We start from the raw sequence: 6,748 nt of genomic DNA, 5'->3' as shown, positions 1-6,748 counted from the left end.
AATTCTGGCACAATTCGCCCAAAGTGTCGTTAAAGTGGCCTTGATCAAAACGACTCGTCACAAAAAGAAAAAAAAGGGGGGGGGGGGGGACAGAGTACACTGGGGTTTAATCAGGCTTCATCTTGTGCTATATTTATGCGCGCTGACTGGAGCGTCTCCGCAGTCTGAGAGCAGATGAATTGGAGGGGTGCCATGTGAAGGCACAAAATACAAAATTAAATAAATAAATGGGAAAAAAAAAAAATCCCCCGAGTGACGCCTACGTTGTGCGTTCCTCTCTGCCAACAGCTGAACTCTGTCTTAATGTATTGGCTCGTTCAGCCGTACCTTTTCTGTATTTTAACTGTTCTTTGTACATTACGCTATGGCACAACAGTATTGCTTTTCGATGGCTGTGGGTTTTGAACATGTTACAAGAGCAGAAAAAAAAAGCGACGAAAAAATCTTTGCTGTGGGTTTTTCTTTTCGTTTTTCTTTTTTTCTTTTTTCTTTTGTGATGCAGCCAAACCAAAAGAAAGTCTTACCGGTTGTGCAGTAACCTTCGAAAATATTCCCACGGATGATTAGTCAAGTGTTAGCAACGTTACTGTCCGTTCATCAGACCTGTCACTCGGCAGCTCAACAGGTGCAGCGTCGCTGCTGGGCCTCAACAACACAGACTTGATGAATTTGTCGAGTTGGCAACTCGAGCAGAAACTTGTGCTGCACCAACTTTGTCGGGCCTCTGTCACTGCGTTTTGTTTCCCTTCTTCTTTTTTTTTCATCCTCTCTGGTCAACATTGTTACCGTCTCCGTGCACCTTGGAAGTAAAACCCCGACTGTACATTATAAATTTGTTGCCTTAAGTAACCGATTTTCCAGCTTTCGGCTGAGCAATACCCAATATTTATGTGCAAAACGGAGTTTTATGCCTCATAAGGATTTTATGTTGTCTCATTAATTTCACAGTCAAGGTTCTGCTCTGAAGATAATGTGTTCATTAGTGCTCAAAATACTTGTATGAAAGGGACGGGCAGATGGAAATTCTATTAAAATAAATAACATTTTATACTACTGGGTGCTTTTATTTTTTTTCCCCTCTAATCTATTACAGAAAGAATGTGATGACATTCTTTTTTTTTTTTTAATAGGATGATGACCTGCAAGAAATGTTCCCGGAGCCTCTCTGCTTTAACAAGGCCGCATGCAGTGCGGCCTACTTTGAGAATACGCGCCGCAGCCTTTTAATGTCGCTACACACTAATGTGGTCATAATCACGCTTAATATGAAGCGACTGTGATGTTTTAGAGAACATGTCTTGCGGTTTTTCATTTGCTTGTTGGTTAATTGTCATAATTGACTCTCTTTATCACTCTGAGCTCAGTCGGCTGTAACCGTCCTGAGGGAAAAGGATGAACGCGGTTGCGCAATCGCAATTTCGGCACAGTGTGCTTAAGCTTTATGATGCATAACGTGCAGCTGATGCTAACGTGCACCTTGGGCGAACAAAGAAAAGTGAAACAGGAGACGGGAAGGTGTTATTAGGTTCAACGCAGAGTCGAGGGTCAGCAGCTTCCGAAGCAGCTGTGGCAGAATCCTGACTCAGCCAGTTCGTTAATCCGACGCTGCGGATCCACTTGGGATCGGAGAACCTGAGGTCTGCATCGCCCCGAATCCCACTGCAAGGCAAAGCACCGCATTACCACGTATTCCAGATAATCTGTCTGTAAAAGCGTAGCATACAATAGCTGCCGCTGCAAGTTCAAGTCAAGGATGAGGCTAACGTGTGCGACGGATGGATCAGGAACTCTGCTGAAAATCGTCTTTCAGTGGAGGAGAGTGGAGAACCAGACAGGTTCCCCCTGCAGGGTCAACGGCTCTCGTTGCTTGACAGGAAGTTCAAAAGGTTCCGGTTGACCGGTTCAGCCAGAGTGGACTCGATTTTTAAAGCCCCGGTGGCCTTGGTCAACTGTGTAGTGACAACGCTGATGTTCTATTCTGCTCTATTCTATTCTATTCAACTCGATTCTAATGTACTGCTATTTGTGACCTGTAAACATTCTGAGTGATCCTCAAATGATCCATCGCTACTTCCCGACGAGCGCTTGATCTCGGCTTAGTTTGAATTTTCCAAACCTGTGCCAGCAGTCATCGATGCTCCTTCACGGTTGGCCGAAACGCCAACGACAGAAACTTAAGTAAGAACCACCAACAGCCCAGACACAAATTCACCCTAAAAAGCCCGGAGGCTCAGTCTTAAAGCGGTTCACTGTCACTCACAGTGAGAGTTTCTGCGTCACTGTGGGACAATTTGTTTTAGTTTATGAAAAATAAAAAGTCATTTCAAGTTCTGTTGCATAAATTCGACTTCCTACGATGTTTCCTGACAAATCGAGAGAGAGTTTAGAAATGTAAGTAATGCTTTAAATTCCCCTGAGTTTAAAAAACAAAACTATCTACTCCAATTCAAAGGAACACAGTTATTGCAAAGTAAATGTCAGGTGCCCACGTTTACCTGAGGGAGGTCCTGAAGCCAATCTGATATAAATATAACATCTCTAAAGCTGCAGCTCCAGCCTCTTTACATATGCAGGGTGTGTGGGGCAGCCCTCTCACACATAAACCAACAATGCTTATTCTTTACCAAACAATTTGGCTCAAGTAATAAAACCAATGTGATAAGGTATCAAAGCATTACTTGACCCCAGCATCACTTGATTACTTTCAACTACTGTCCTGATGTGCCACGATAACATGGGAAGGGTTTAGAATAAACATGCCCTCCAGGTTAACCTTTCTCTACATCAGGAGTCCAAATATACCTGTCTTTAAAATTCAGTTTTTTCCCCCTAGCCCTACTGACCTTGCATGAAAGAATTCAAGCATACAATACATGAGACAGCACAGCAGTGGCAGGCTGTGGCTCACTCACACGCAATGTCCTCTTCTCAGCAATTCCACCACATGGCCAAGGTTACTCCCACAGAGGTGCTTTGCTGCACAGTTTTCTCCTCCTCTATTTTTTTATTGTTCCAACGACGACTTGTGGCAGTCGTCAAATTTCACACTTTGGATCTTAACTTGGAGTCACAGTTGAGCCGTAAGGAGCGGCAGCAAATCATGCTTGCAGCTGTCAAACATTCACTTCCAGATAGAAACGTTGTGGCGCAGTCCACATCTTCCGGTCGTGTAGCCACGGCTGCATTTAACTGCTCTCGGCTTTCGGATAGTTACACTGAACCCCGGGAATGTTCTATCTGGGTTACAAGCTTTGGTAGACAGAGCAATTGAAGGTGTAGTCAAACGTGTGAGACTTAGAGAAGCCGGGGAGGAATGCAGACACAGATAGAGAAGACACAACACACAGTGAAACTGATTGGTGCCAGTGTTGTTGGGATTACTCCATAAAAGTAGTTCTACTACTGATTACACCTTAAAAATTAATCAAATTACTTATTTAACTACTTTGTTTCACAAGTAACCAATTACTAGTTACTTTAGTTAAAAAAAGATATCGTAACAGTTGAGAACATCTTGTTCCCTGCACATAACGTACAATGAATAAAAACATTTTTTTGATTTAGACGAGGATGAACTCAAAATAAGGTTTGCATTTCCAGCTATCAAAAGAATTTGCCACCGCCATGCTTGTTTTGGTGCGTCGTCGCATATCAATGACATTGCATGCACGGCTGCATCCTCAATCTGCCACATCATTGTTTTTGGTTGTTTTTCTAAATTTCAGACATTTTGTGGGTACCGGTAATAAGATATTTTTAGATTGCAAAATATTTCATAAAAGTAATGTAAGTGTTACTTGATAAAGTAACACTGATATAATTACCAGTTTTGCCACAATAATCCAATTACATTACTAAAAAACAAAAAAAAAAAGTTTAATTGCAGTAGTGGATTATTTAGTTATAGATTATTCCCCAACACTGATTGTCGCCAATTGCCACTTTTGCCCGACCCTGTGTGTAAGAGTTAGGGACATCTAGTGGACAGGAGGCACATTGCAAATGCTCATTGACGCCAATGAAGACGTAAACCGTGGAAAACTGAGCGAGCTGTGACGACAGTACAAAGTACGAAATTGTGATTCAAACCTTTGAACGCTTATATATCGGCAGCGCGCTTTGGCAGCAGGAAATAACAAAGGGGGTCTGCTGTTTATTTGCCAGAGGTCTTTACACACGGATTTTTCTATTTACCACCTTCACATAAAGCTGCGGGGGGAGCCACCCGAAGGCCAAGGCTTCTCGGAGAAAGACCAGACATCGCTGAGCCGAATAATCGCTCAGAACTTTGAAAATTGATTCCGCGGCCGAGAGCGAGAGGCCCCGAAAGCGGGCGAGATACGGATGAATGAAGCGTGTTTCATTCCTTATCAATATTACGGCACTCATTGGCAGCAGAATTACAAGAGGCTGGACTGGAGCCACGGCTTGTTAGAGGCAAACAAGGAAAATAGGGGTTCAGAGAAAAAAATGAACCGCCAGCGTTCTCTGATGGGAATGGGGAAAACAGAGTCACTCATTCAATTTTAATATTCAAAGGATAAGTGAGTTGTAAAAAAAAAAAAAAAAATGGTGGGGGTGCAGCATCCCAAATTCATACGGATCAATTCTGAGCCGCAGTTTTTGTCCTTTGGCCGCATGAGGAGGCGACTGCAATATAAAACAAGGAAGCTTTTGCATGAGGACAAATGAGGGTTAATAAAACAGTGAATAAACAACCGGAGGGCAGAAGATTGAAGACAAGAGGACACTGAAGCAGGCAAAATATGGTAATCCCACAATTTATTTCTTTTTTTTATTATTATCTACTGGCGTTTGACACAGGCAGCCCAGTTTGATATTGGGTGAAGAAACGTGAAAAAATGGGTCAGGCATCATCATCAACCACAACAACATCAAAAATCCCATTATTACTTTCATCCATTCAAATTTCTATTGCCGTCAAAATTGTTTTCTTGGGCTCCTATCCAGATCGATTTAATGAAAACATGTTTATACGCACGCTGCCGCATGCGCTTGATAGGTAAGAAACCCACTTATCTCGCTCTCTCTCACACACACACACACACACACACACACAGCAGCCTGTCAGCCACTTCCACTCCGACAAGATGGTGCAGGCGCCTTCCCGAGAGCTTGTGGTGTGGAAAGAGAGAGAGAGAGGGGCGGGGGGAGAGACAGAGAGAGAGAGAGAGAGAGAGAGAGCGAGAGAGAGAGAGGACGGCCGGGTCAAAAGGTGAAGCCTAATGCGTCTGGATAATCTCCCCCCTTTAAACGGTTTGTTTTCCTCCCCTTTATTCCGTATCTGCCCTTAATAGATGCACTGCTCTTCAAAGAGGCTGAACAGGCAGAAAAAAAGGATATAAAAATCCTGTCAGGTTTTTTTTTTTTTTTTTTATTCCCACAGACTGGCAGCACGACTCCAGCTCGGAGGCTTTAGTGGATTTTTCTTAAAACGACAGCCTAACAATTATTATTACTGTTGTTATCCCAAGATCGCACACAAACTGATCTCAGTGCTGCTGTTGAATCTTCTCACCTGTCACCTGTGACGGGAGGCGTCGCTCTTGTAGTGGCTGGTTTTGTGGGGTTGTTTTTTTTTTCCACACAAGCTTGTTGACAGTGTGGTCCTGGAGATGCAGCAGCTGTGGGGTCGGGCTTAATGTGACATAAAGTGAGGCTAATTGTGCCCAATTAGTGTTGTTTGTTTGTTTTTAGGATTTTTTATTTATTTATTTCAAGACTTGGAGCCCTTTTCAAAGTATTTAAGAGGTTTTTAGGAACCCATTAGAACTGCAAACTAACATCATTACAAGTGACAAGCCGACAGTTGTGTTGCTCCAGAAACCATTTAGAGCAAAAAGCAGAGTTAGTGTCTGTGGAAACAACTGCATGATGAACAGGTCGCTCCTTATCCAAGGTTTGCGTTCATAGCTAGATAGTATCAAAGATTCGTAAAGAAGTGACGTAGGTTCTAAGAAAGTCTCGAAAAATCCCGTTGAAGACGAAGCTAACGTCAAAAAGGGTGGCTAACATTGATAGAGAACGACAATGATTTTACCCTATGTAACATCCTTAGCCTCCAAAACTGTATTCTTGACCGGTACCGTAACTTGAATTCTGATCCTAACTGTGACCCCAATCCTAAACCTAACCGTCACCCGAGTCCTGTTCCTAAACCTAACCATGACTCGGACCCGAATCCTGAGCCTAACTGTCACCTGAGTTCTGATCTTAAACCTAACCGTGACTCGGACCCGAATCCTAAACCTAACGGTCACCCGAGTCCTGTTCCTAAACCTAACCATTACCCAAGTTCTGATCCTAAACCTAAACATTGACCTGGACCCGAACCCTAAACCTAACTGTCACCTGAGTTCTGATCCTAAACCTAACCATTGACTTAGACCCGAATCCTAAACCTAACTGTCACCTGAGTTCTGATCCTAAACCTAATCGTGACTCGGACCTGAATCCTGAGCCTAACTGTCACATGAGTTCTGATTCTAAACCTAACTGTGACTCGGACCCGAATCCTAAACCTAACTGTCATCAGAGTCCTGTTCCTAAACCTAACGATTGACTTGGACCCGAATCCTAAGCCTAACCATCACCCGAGTCCTGTTCCTAAACGTAAGCGTTGATTGATTGATTTTATTTAATTCATGCTTGCAGTGAAGTCTGGGCTACTCAGACCCTCCATCTCTTCGGACGAGAGTTGGAAAGAATCTACAAGACTTTGTTAGAA

This window comes from Nelusetta ayraudi, unplaced genomic scaffold (genome assembly GCF_046127955.1).
Source record: "Nelusetta ayraudi isolate G7.1 ecotype Tasmania unplaced genomic scaffold, CSIRO-AGI_Nayr_v1 ptg000002l, whole genome shotgun sequence".
In the NCBI taxonomy this organism is placed as follows: domain Eukaryota; kingdom Metazoa; phylum Chordata; class Actinopteri; order Tetraodontiformes; family Monacanthidae; genus Nelusetta; species Nelusetta ayraudi.
The sequence above is the reverse complement of the archived record's forward strand: the minus strand, read 5'-3'. Positions refer to the sequence as shown.